This window comes from Balaenoptera musculus, chromosome 13 (assembly GCF_009873245.2).
Source record: "Balaenoptera musculus isolate JJ_BM4_2016_0621 chromosome 13, mBalMus1.pri.v3, whole genome shotgun sequence".
Taxonomy (NCBI): Eukaryota; Metazoa; Chordata; class Mammalia; order Artiodactyla; family Balaenopteridae; genus Balaenoptera; species Balaenoptera musculus.
The window spans coordinates 72757286-72769603 of NC_045797.1; the positions used below are offsets into that span (position 1 = coordinate 72757286).

The 12318-nt window shown below is 44.7% G+C and overlaps 1 pseudogene; it reads left to right on the forward strand.

The window, feature by feature from the left end:
• The first annotated feature begins 2182 nt into the window (after positions 1-2182).
• Positions 2183-12318, forward strand: part of LOC118905791 — a 75249-nt pseudogene continuing 65113 nt past the window's right edge.

Below are 12318 nucleotides of genomic sequence, written 5' to 3' on the forward strand. Positions count from 1 at the left end.
ATTATCATCGCAGTTCTATTTGTTAGGAACTGAATAGATCGGAAATCATTTAGCTTTTCACAAAAATAACTTAAAATCATGAACCCATTTTTGGGCCATTTTTCAGCAAAAGCTACCATTGGAACTATAAATATTTTTGGTAAAGATAACCTCTCTGAAGGCTGACATAGGTAACTTTTCTGCTGAGCAGAGAGATCAGTGAAAGATAATAAAAGAAGGTATGTGTGTGTAAAGCAGAAGTCAGCTCTTAACATGTTTTAATGTGGCACAGGGAAAGAGCAAAACCTTAGGAGTTGTTATAGCCTTGTTGCATTGCCTACCAGTTACGAGCAACTCATTCGTTCATTCCTTCCTTCATTGAACTGTGCCCTCCTGTGTCTCCATCACTAACCAGAGTACCATTCCAGTCTCACAGAGCTTTCAATCTGGTGACATAGTTACTAAGCAGGCAAGCAAATGCATATGTGATTATAATTTGAGATAAATTTGCAGATATAAAAATGGGGTATAGGGACAGAGGGTAACAGAAGAGGGTCCTCCCTTAGTTTCGGGGGTCAAGGAAGGGAATTCTGGGGCTGAAGGGCTAGTAGGAGTTACTTAGTCAAAGAACAAGGGAGAGAGTTTGGTTTGGACAATAAGGCTCAATTTGGCCTTATTTCATGGTAGTGTTAGTGGTGACTGTGTATGACCTTGTCATCAGTGAAAATTGCAGCTATTATATCACATTGAAATTATGGTAGTTATTAGACCCATTGCTGGATCTTGTTAGTTAATGCCTTGATAAAGAAGCACATGTCGGGACTTCCCTGGTGGCGCAGTGGTTAAGAATCTGCCCACCAATGCAGGGGACACAGCTTCGATCCCTGGTCTGGGAAGATCCCACATGCCACGGAGCAACTAAGCCCCTGCGCCACAACTACTGAACCCGCGCACCTAGAGCCTGTGCTCCGCAACAAGAGAAGCCACCACAATGAGAAGCCCGCGCACCTCAAAGAAGAGTAGCCCCCGCTCGTCACAACTAGAGGAAGCCCATGCACAGCAACAAAGACCCAACGCAGCCAAAAAATAAATAAATAAAATAAATTAAAACAAAAAAAAAGAAAGAAGCACATGTATTATTGCTACATCGCAAGTGAATTCTTTAAGGGATGTTTTTTAGAACAGCTTTAAGTTGACGGCAAAACTGAGCAGAAATTACACAGATTTCCCATAAACCTCCTGCCCAACCCCCCCCCCCCCGCCCCTTATACACACAGCTTCCACTGCTATCAAAATCCCTCACCAAAGTGGTACATCACACATACATTTTTATTTTTAATTTTTAAATTTTTAAATTTTAATTTTTTTTAGATTTTTTTTTGATGTGGACCACTTTTAAAGTCTTTATTGAATTTGTTACAATATTGCTTCTGTTTTGGTTTTTTTGGCCACGAGGCATGTGGGATCTTAGCTCCCTGACCAGGGATCGAACCCACACTCCCTGTATTGGAAGGCGAAGTCTTAACCACTGGACCACCAGGGAAGTCCCCACATATATTTTTAAAATAATATTTTGATAACTGTATTTTGATATAATTTGTTTCCTTTGTAATCCTATGCGTTTTATTTTATACACTAACAAACATCCCAAGCAGGGCTCCAGAAACTTCCCCAGGCTGCCAAGGCAGTTCAGAGAACAAAAGGGCTAAGGCAGCAGGCAGGAGAAGGAGCTGCCTGTGGGAGGAGAAGGGAGGCAGCCCCGGTGTAGCAGGAGCAGGGTCAGCCATGGAGACGGTGGCAAGATGACACTGCAGAGACTGAAGGGCCTTGAGGGTCACAGTGAGGAGCTGGATTTTCTCTTATGGACAATGGGAAACAATTGAAAGTTTTAAGCATAGATCGACTTCATGATTTGACTTACATTAAAACATTAAAAGGATACCACCACCACCACCACCACCAAGAGCTTCCTCATTGTTGCAAGTAAGTAAAGGAATCTAGGGTTGGTAAAGATAAAACAGGGAGATTTGCAACTTGGAGTAGGGTGATGGCAATTGAAATGTTGAAAAGGGAAATGGAGTTAAGATATCCTTTGAAGGTGAAATGGGAAGCTTGCGACAATGAATTCACTGTGGGAGGGGTGAGAAAAAGAAGTGTCAGGGATGATCCCATGGCCTCTTACTTAAGTCACCACTGGCGCACGATGGTGCCATTGTCCATGATGAAGAAGACAGAGGAGGGCCAAGTGGAAGAGGAACGTTCAGTTTTTGACGTGTCGATTGAGGTGCCTGCACGATGTCCAAATGGATGTGTTGAGTAGGCGATTGCGTAAATGAGTCTGGAGCTTAAATGAGATCTGGGTTGGGGATAGGAATTTGGAGATGCCAACATATAGATGTCATCGGAAATCACGGAGATGAGTGAGGCTGCCTTAGGTGAAAGTGAGATGAGACGAGGACCCAGAATGGCTCTGTGAACTTCAAAATTTAGACATGTTGTAATAATAGATTACCATAATGACCTTACAAAGAGCTAGCATTCATGGAGGGCTTACTGTGGGCTAAGCATTGTTCTAAAGGTGCTGCATGAATTTATTTCTTTATTTTCACAATAACCCTATGAAGTAAACAGGTATCCAAGGTCACAGTTAGTAGTTGGAGGAGCTTAAGGTAGGAACCCAGCAATCTGGCCCCAGAACTTCTCCCTCAACCCATGTGGAGCCTGAGACAAAGTAGTCAGAGGTGTCAGGAGATAGAAGGAAAACCAGCAGCATGACGTCTAGAAGCTAAGAGCAGAATATTTCCAGATCGAGGGGTGGTCAGCCTGGTGGGATGCTGCTTGGGTTCAGCAAGACGAACTCCAAAGAGTAGCCATCGGTTCTGGCAACACGGGGGTTGTAGGCAATATCAGAAAAGGCAGTTTTGGGGGAGTGGCAGGAAGGTAGGAGTGGAAACTAGTTGGTGTGGCTCAGGGAGAGAGAGAGCTGAGGATGTAGAGATGGCACTGCCTTTCACTGTCCCCTGAGAATAGGATACTTGCAGGTAGTTATAAGGTTTGGAGAAAGTGTGTAGAAAGCACATAGCACTGTGCTTAGCACACAATAGACATGCAATAAATGTTAACAATTTTACTACTTGTTTGTATAAATCTTGAGATCATAAAGGCTTGCAGTATTGGTGACACAGGAGCAAGAATATAAATGCACAACATTCGGTCAGCCAGCGTATATATGGGCAGGCACCAAGACACATTCAATGAGAGTTCAGGATGAAGAAAACTAACTCTACCCCCTGGATGAATTGCCAGGCTGGTACTAGATGAAAGGCATACCTATAAAAAAAGGTAATGAACGAGGCTGTCTGTGACATACCCAGCGAGTATGCAAATAGGGAGGGTTGAAGGAGTTCAGAGGAAAGATCTCTGGACTTGGATGGGATGATGCATTTGCCTGGAGAAGAGATGGACTCTATTGCCAGTGCCCCTGTTTCTGCATGAGGAATGAGGGCCTCAGACGGGGGCGGTGGCTTTGCCCTGAGCCTTGGTAGGTCAGGCAAAGCTATCAGTCACACATCCTCCTTGTGTGGCAGTAACACTTCACATTTAGAAGTACCTCTCTCCACAGGGCTGAAAGCAATTTGTAAACAGAACTGAATGTATCTCATTACTTCTCTCCATGCAGCTTCCCATCCTGCTGTGACTGATGGCTGGGCTTGCGGGAAGGAACCAGAAGACCCCAGTGTGTGACCAAAGACAGCATTGGGAAGCTCCCACAGAAGTAACTTGGAGCTCAGAGTTAGAAAGCTGGGTGTAGACATGAGTTCTGCCTTGAGTTCCTCAAAGCAGTTCCTCAAATCCTTCCCTAGAGGGGCAGGGAGTGGAAGCAAACTTCACTCACTCTTGGGTCCTTGAACTGCTTCTGCTTCCTGAAGAAAGGTGGATTCAGCCTGCTGCCTTCAGGGAGGCCATTGGCATTTTCTTTGCTCCTCAGGCCGTGTGATTGATGACTGAGAAAAGCTGGGCTTTTTAAAAATTCTTACAGAGGACTGCCCTCCCTAGACCCCTGTAGCTTTTCAGGGACACCTGACCTGCGGCCTTGACAGGAATTCTGGGAGGGGTCAGGTAATGGTGGGGAAGGGCCAGGTAGATCATGGCAGATGGGCTGCATGACAGAACTGTGAGTGCCACCAGGGGAGGAAGGGGGGTCATGTGATGCACAGTCACTCAGATCTCCTGACCACAAGCCTTGGACTAATTTGGGGTTGTTCTCTGGCTTTCTGCATCACTTGGAACTTGCCCCAGTGTTTCTGATATTAGCACATTGTTCTCCAGTAAGTCTTCTTTTTCACACGATTTATGTAACGCCATCAGCAAATGTGTGGGAGTGCCCTTGATAATGCCTGCAGGATCTCTAAGTGCTGGGTGGAGTCTTTGGGAGGGATTATGTAAGGCGGGCCTGGGGAAGACCCTGCAGGAACTTGCAGATTTGCAAGAATGTCTGTTGTGTGGAATTAAAGTTTTTGCTTACTATTCCATCTCCTCCTAGCCTGCCTAATCCCAGTCATCATTCAAGGCCCAGAATAAGTTCTGCATCTTCTAGAAAGCCCTCCTTGATAATTTTTTTCAGTATTCCTTTATTTTATTTTATTTTGTATTGAGGCTAAGTTCATATAATGTAAAATTAATCATTATTGGCATTTAGTACATTCACAGTGTTGTGCAATCACCACCTCTATTTAGTTTCAAAGCATTTTTATCGCCCCCAAATGAAGCCCTTTTTTCTGTTAAGCAGTTATTCTCCACTACCTCTCCAGCCCCACCCCAGCCTGGCAACCACCAATCTGCTTTCTCTCTCTATGGATTTACCTATTTGGCTATTTCATATCAATAGAATCATACAATGTATGTACCTGGCTTCTTTCAATTAGCATGATGTTTTCTAGATTCATGTATGTTGTAGCATGTATTGGTACTTTATTCCTTTTTTAATGGTTGAATAATATTCCATCATACGTATATACTGCAGCTTATTTATCCATTCATCTGTTGACGGGCATTTGGGTTATTTCCACCTTTTGACTGTTGGTAATAGTGCTGCTATGAACACATCTATTCAAATATTTGTTTCAGTACTTTTTTTTAAACTTCTTTTGGGTTTAAGTGTAGGAGTAGAACTGCTGGGGCTTATGGTTCTATGTTTAGCTTTTCGAGGAACCAGTAAATTATTTTCCACAACAGCTGAACCGTTTTGCATTCCCACCAGCAAAACTTGGTCATTTCATTTTATAGTAACTCTTCTACAAAGGAAATTATGGTATGTTTTACCTGCGTTAGATGCCTTCTGGGTTCTCTATTGTTGTTTCTACATCATCTTTTACCTTGATTCTAATCTCTACAACCTCAAGGATGAATCTTCATTATTTGTTTATTTATTAATTCATGGATTCAATTAGTAGTTAGCATTATGGTTTAGTAGCTAAGAATCCTGGCTCTGGAATCAAACTACCTGGGTTCAAGTCCTGGATCTGCCAGTTGCTAGATGTACCATTTAGGAAACGTTATTTTACCTCTCTGCATCTTTGTTTCTTCATTTGTAAAATGGGAATAATGATAGTTGTATTAGTTTCATATTGCTGCTGTAGCAATTACCACATACTTTGTGGCTTAACATTGCACAAATGTGTCGTCTTATAATTCTGGAGGTTAGAAGTCTGGAATGGGTCTCACTGGGCTAAAATCTAGTATGGCAGGGCTACACTTCTTCTGGAGGCTCTAGGGGAGAGTCTGTTTCCTTACTTTCTCTGGCTTCTAGAGAGTACCTGCATTCCTTGATTCATGGTCCCCTTCCATCTTCAATATCTTCCCTCTTCCATATCACTCTGGCTTCTATCATCACATCTCCTCGACTCTGACCCTCCTGCCTCCCTCCTTTAAGGATCCTTGTAATGATGTTAGGCCCGCCCAGATTATCCAGGAAAATCTCCCCATCCCAGGATCTTTACTTAATCACATCTGCAAAGCCCCTTTTGTCATGAAGGGTAACATATTCACAGGTTCCAGGGTTTAGGTTGTGGACATTTTGGGGGACATTATTTAGCCTGTCACAACCATACTACCTCATAAGATTATTCTGAAGATAAAATGAGATATTTCACAGAAAGCACCAGTGCTCAAAGATATTAGACATTACTGCTGCTCCTACCAATGATGCCTATGCCTATGGTTAGATTGAGTACCAAGAACATAGTGAGTGCCCTGTGGGTATCTGGAGACTGTACGCATCTGACTCCTAAAGTCTCAGTGGTGTTGCCTCCTAAGAATGGATGGCCTTTTCTCAAAAGGAACAGAGTCACTCATCCAACTCCTCGTGCCAGGGTCCTCTCTGGGGTTCCACTTAGCTCAGACCTATCTCTTTGGGAATCTGAATCCTAAAGCTCTGGTCTATCCCAGGGGTCTTAATTGTCTCTGAATTACAGAGTCAAAAGTTCTGGGTCACAAAAGACACACCTGATAAAAGACTGCCATCTAAAATATACAGAGAACTCTTAAAATTCAACAATAAGAAAACAAACAACCCAATTAAAAAATGGGCCAAAGGCTTTAACAGACACCTCGCCAAACATATGAAAAGATGCTCCATGTCATAGGCCATCAGGGCAACACAAGTTAAAACAACAGTGAGATACCACTACATACCTATTAGAGTGGCCAAAACCCAGGACACTGACAATACCAAATACTGTAGAGAATGAAGAGCAACAGGAACTCTCATTCACTGCTGGTGGGAATGCAAAATGGTACAGCCACTTTGGAAGACACTGTAATGGTTTCTTACAAAACTAAACATACTCTTACCATAGAATCCAGCAGTTGCACTCCTTGGTATTTACTCAAAGAAGTTGAAAACTTATGTCCCACAAAAACATGCACATGGATGTTTATAGCAGCTTTGTTCATAATTGAAAGCAACCACCATGTCCTTCAGTAGGTGAGTGGATAAATAAACTGGGACATCCAGACAATTGAATATCATTCAGCACTAAAAATAAATGAGCTATCAAGCCATGAAGAGACATGGGAGAATCTAAAATACATATTACTAAGTAAAAGAAGCCAATCTAAAAAGGCTACATACTGTATGATTCCAATTATATGACGTTCTGGAAAAGGCAAGACTATGAAGATAGTAAAAAGGTTAGTGGTTGCCAGGGGTTGGTGGGGGAGGGATGAATAGGCAGAGCCCAGAGGATGTTTAAGATAGCAGAAAGACTCTGTATGATACTGTAATAGTGGATACATGTCGTTACACGTTGGTTCAAATCCATAGAAGGTACAACACCAAGAGTGAACCCTAATGTAAACTGTAGCTTTTGGATGATGATGTGTCAGTGTAGGTTTTCGACTGTAACGAACGTGCCACTTTGGTGGGGGTGTTGATAATGGGGAGGCTGTGCATGTGATGGGGCAGGGGAACATGGGTAGTCTCTGTACCTTCCTCTCAATTTTTCTATGAACCTAAAAGTACTCTAAAAAAAAATAAAGTCTTAAAAAAAGTTCTGGGTCCTTGGGAAGTCATAGTGAGGCTCAAGAACCCAAGGTTGGAAGAAAGCTACGTATGAAGGGAAGCAGATCTGGAACTTGTGTTGAACTATGGAAGCTTCTGAATTGCTGTACATGATGGACTTTTAATCCCAAAGAAGATTCCATTTATAAGAGATATTCCACCAGGAAACAGTGGAGGGAGGATCCCTAGAACCCTCTCAGTTTGCCTTGCTCCAGGAGATGGGCTCGAAGACAAAGAGAGAATAGGGACAAGAACCTTCAGACCACATGACACCCGTGTGTAGTCACTTAGTCCCTTGGGGAGAGAGGGAGATTTTGCTATTGATGTTGTCAGGCAGACTTGCTAATAACTGCATACGCTGTAGCGGCCCCAGTTGGGAGATGTGAAGCTGCTCTCGGATCCTGGGGCAGGGGCAGAGATTCCTTCTCTGTGTGTAACTTAGGGGCCTATGAATAGAAGCCAGGTCCCTGGATGAGGTGGCTATAGGTGGCGCTGGGGGACAGAGGGCTTAGTCCTAGTGAAGAAACTTGAATTCCTTAATTTTCCTCTCTTGGCCTCGGCCACCCCATCTGAAAAAGGTGGGTGGATTGAAGATCTTGCGCAAGTCCTAGCAGCCCGTGATTCTATAATTATATGAAGAGTTACGCCACAGCATTTTAAAATAAATACTCCGCAGATGACTCCTGTGAAGATCATCTGAACAAAGTGTAAATCTTGAATTTTGACTCAGTCCATGGAAATGTCTGGGTCATGTCCTCCCACTTACGTTTACTCATCTTAACACTTAGAAAAAGCCTTGGGTCTCCTGAGTTCTGAGTTCCTGAGTTTTATCCATATTCTAGTTTTGCCATGACCAGCTGACCCCTCGGGGCTTTAAGAGACTCCAAAATTCCTAGGGTGCAGGAGAGAGAAGTATTGATGGTCATGGGGTATTCCCCAAGAAACAGAGAAATAAAGGTGTTTTACTGGTCACTGTGGTTGTAAGAAAAGAGGACCAGTGGCTCAAAGCCCTGAGGCTGAAGCAGGATTTAGATAGCTTCCCTGCTGGGACCACAAAGGACATGACACTGAAAACCAGAGGTGACCCCAGAGTGCATGACCTATAGGGAAGAGTCAACCCTTTGGATAGTTTCTGGGACCCCTGAACTTTGAGCGGAAGATGAAGGGTTCTAGGATGAAATGGATCTTCCTAATAGCTGGGATAATATTATATTGCAAGAAGAAAAAATCAAGCCACATGGGTAAGAGAGGAAGTGGCCCCTCAGAGCCCAGGGTGGGGAGAAGGGAGAACTCAGAAGGATGGAGGAACGGCAGGAGGGGCTGCATGAGCAGAGGTCCAGGGTCAAGACCAGTCTCCGTGTGTTTGGGAAGCTACACCAGCTGAGTGTTTCTGGGTTGTGGGATGAAGGGGAGGGGGTGACGTGATGGGCTGAGGCTGGAGAGGTCAACAGGGGCAGGCCAGGGAGGCCCCTGTGGACCAGGTAAGGTGTTGGAACTCGATCCTGTGAGGGCGTGCGGGTGGGGAGCCTTGCAGGGTATCAGGCAGGGACTCGCCACGGTTCGTGGAAGGTTCATTGCCCTTGCTCCTCGTCAGCAGGTGCACGCTCTCTGTCTCCTTATTCCCGCGGCAGCCGCAGGTTCTTCACTCAAGGAATTGTCACTTCAAGACAAGAACAAGCAGAACAACAAATTCTCAAGAGAAATCTGTGCTTTTCCCTAAGTGTTGCTTGCAGAGTGAGAGGAAAGAAACTTGACACAAGATATTTGGGAGTTTGGGGAAAAACAGTGTATTTTGCATGTTGCTGCCGGGCACCCGGGTGTCCTCTTGATGCTTAATTGCATCCTGCGTGTTTTCATGGAAAATGCCAAGGCCACAGTGGGTCCATGGCCCCACATCTCCCGCAACCTCTGAGGATGCCATTCCCCCTCCCTAAATAGTGACCCTCAGAAGCAGAGTAGACTCCACTGCAGTCTAAGCAAGGGCCGCAGGAAAAGCAAATAGGATAAAAGGGAAATAAAGTAACTCCTCTGGCTCAGTCCACGCGGGGGGTGTGGATGCGACAGCATCTGTAGAGGTGGCCGGAGCCCCACGTATCCGACTCAGTGACTGATCAGTGACTGTGATGGAATTAGCACCGTGTCGTCATCAGGCACCTTCTCTTTCAGTCCGTTTGTCCACTGATGAGCTGTGTGACTCTGGGCAAGTCTCATTTGCTTTCTCGACCTCAGGGTTCCCATCGGAGGACTCAAACATAGATATTCTCTTCTTGCTCCAGAATGCCCTGTATAATCACTGGAAGGGTTCTTCCTCCAAGTCTGAGTCCTTCCACCCATTTTATCTTAAACACACTTTGTGATGGTGCTTATTATTTATAACCAGCTACTTCCAAAGAGGATTTGCGTCAGCTTACAATATGAGATGCAGTCACGATGGAATCATTAAAAGGCAATTAATGATCAAATGTCATTTGATAGGTGGTGGTGATGGGGTGAAAAATATACCAGAAACCTAGGATGAAAATAGCTTTTTCAAGGAAGTACGAAAGGAGAGCTTTGAGCTGCCTGGCTGCTGGAGAGAAGGAAACCCCCCGTCCCATGCTCTGAAGGAGCCCTTTGTGACTGGGGAGCTGGTGTTTGCTGGCATCTACCTAAGAGGTGCAGCAACCACTTAAGAATCCAAATCACCAACAGCACTTCTCTAAAGATGCAAGATACTCAAGATACTCTACATGTGGCTTTATTTTCCCTCTCTTAGAAATTCCCATTTCCTTTGGCAGAAATGAACAGATGTGTCTCACAAACTGATGAAGGTTGACAGATTTAAGGTTTGCATTGAGCATTTTCCAGAAAGTGGGAGAAGTAAGCAGGGTCTGCTCTTTCGGGGGGCAGAGGTGAAGCTTGAGCCTCCTTTCCTGAGGGGCCGACCCCCTGCGCTCTGGGGCACCCACGTTTGCGTATGGGATTTGAGTCTCTCTTCTGGTCCAGCTCACCTAGCTGATGCCAAGCAGTCCCAAGGCGATCCTCTCCCCCCGTAAGCAGCCCCCTCACCAGCCTCTCCAGGGAGCCAGCGCCAGGCTTCTGAACCACTCTTTTCTCCTACTGACCTAGAAAAACCTTTCGGTGGGTTTTGGGAGTCTGCCTTTCCTCTTCTGAAGCAAGCTGAGAAAGTGTCACGTACTGAGTGGATCCTCTGCACAGCAACCTGTTGAAACCAACCAGAGAAAATGAAAACTTAGCTTGAAAATGAGCAACTTTTATGTTCTGCGGCTGCCGCATCAGGAAGCCCGCGTCTGCTGCCTGAACTCTGGCAGAGACAGAAAGCCGTCCTTCAAATGACTGTGATTCTGACTCCGCATAAATTCGGGAGCTGCTCTGGGAACTGAGGGCTCTGAGACCTAACTCTCCCTCCACTGCATGTGCAGGTAGCTCACATGAAGGATAATATAAGATACATGGGCACTCAGACATCGGCAGAATTTAACTCATAGCATGGTGGAAGCATTATGTGTGTGTATGTGTTTAACTTAGGGCTGGAAAAAATGCTAAATGAAGAGCTCAGAGCATCAGCTCTATATCCATCCTTAATACCGTGCGACTTTTCAGTCTGCAAGGGTTCACTTCAATCTAATCAGGCTGCACGCAGGATGAAGGCTGAACTGAGAGGCCCATGTGATCCCACACTCAGCATAAAAATTGGTGGGGCTGGAGCTTTGGGCATCTTCTAACTAGGAAAGCCCAAGAACTGGAATCTTGTTAACACCTTCCTTGCTCTTCCTCCTAATTTCCTCCTGTCTACTGAAGTCTTCCTCTCCCAACATTAAAACATTAACAACTCCCTTTCTGTCTATAGTAACTCTGATTCATATTCTCATCTTCCTTCCTCTTTGAAATTTCCCTTGAATCCTCAAACCAGAAGGAATTATAGGATTGTAAACTCAGGGCAGCTCAAGGCTGGTGGGGCCTTAGAAAACGCTTCACTTCCCCTCTCCTTCAAGGGAAGGGATTCCTTAGAAAGTATCTTTCACTGGTGGCCCTCCACCTTCTGCTTGAACACTGCTGGTGATGGGAAGCTCACTACCTTGTGTGCGGTGTACTACTCAGGAATTTGTGCTCTGGAACCAAATGGAGTTGGGTTTGAAATCCACTCTGCCACTTACTCAATGGTTGTTCTTTGGCAGTTTTTGCAACCTCTCCAAGGAACTTCATCCCGAAAATGGAGTTAATAATAGTATCTACTTGTTAGGGTTGTTGGCCTAACCTTGGGTTTTGACCAAATTTGTGCCTTTTAGAGGCTAGCATTTGTAAAAGATACTTTTAGGGAAATTGTGTCTTTGCAATTTTAAAGAAGTCAAGGTTTAGAGACGCCTGAACTATGAAATGAAGCCTGCAGATCTACATAGACATTTACTCAGACACACAGTCCACTCCAGACAGTGGATATTGGGTGTGATGTTTGTTTGCTAAGGCTGCTGGGAGGCTTAAACAATGAAATTTATTGTCTTGGCAAGGTTGCTTCTTCCCGAGGGCTGTGTAGGAAGGATCTATTCAAAATCTTCCCCCTTGCCTGGCAGAGGGTGTCTTCTCCCTGTCTCCTCACATCGTCTTCCCTCTCTGCACATCTATTTCTGCATCCAGATTTCCCCTCTTTATAAGGACAGCAGTCATATTGGATTAGGGCCACCCTAATATCCTCAGGTTAACTCGATTACCTCTGTAAAGATCCCATCTCCAAATAAGGTCACACACTGAGGTACTGGAGGTTAGGATGCCAACATATC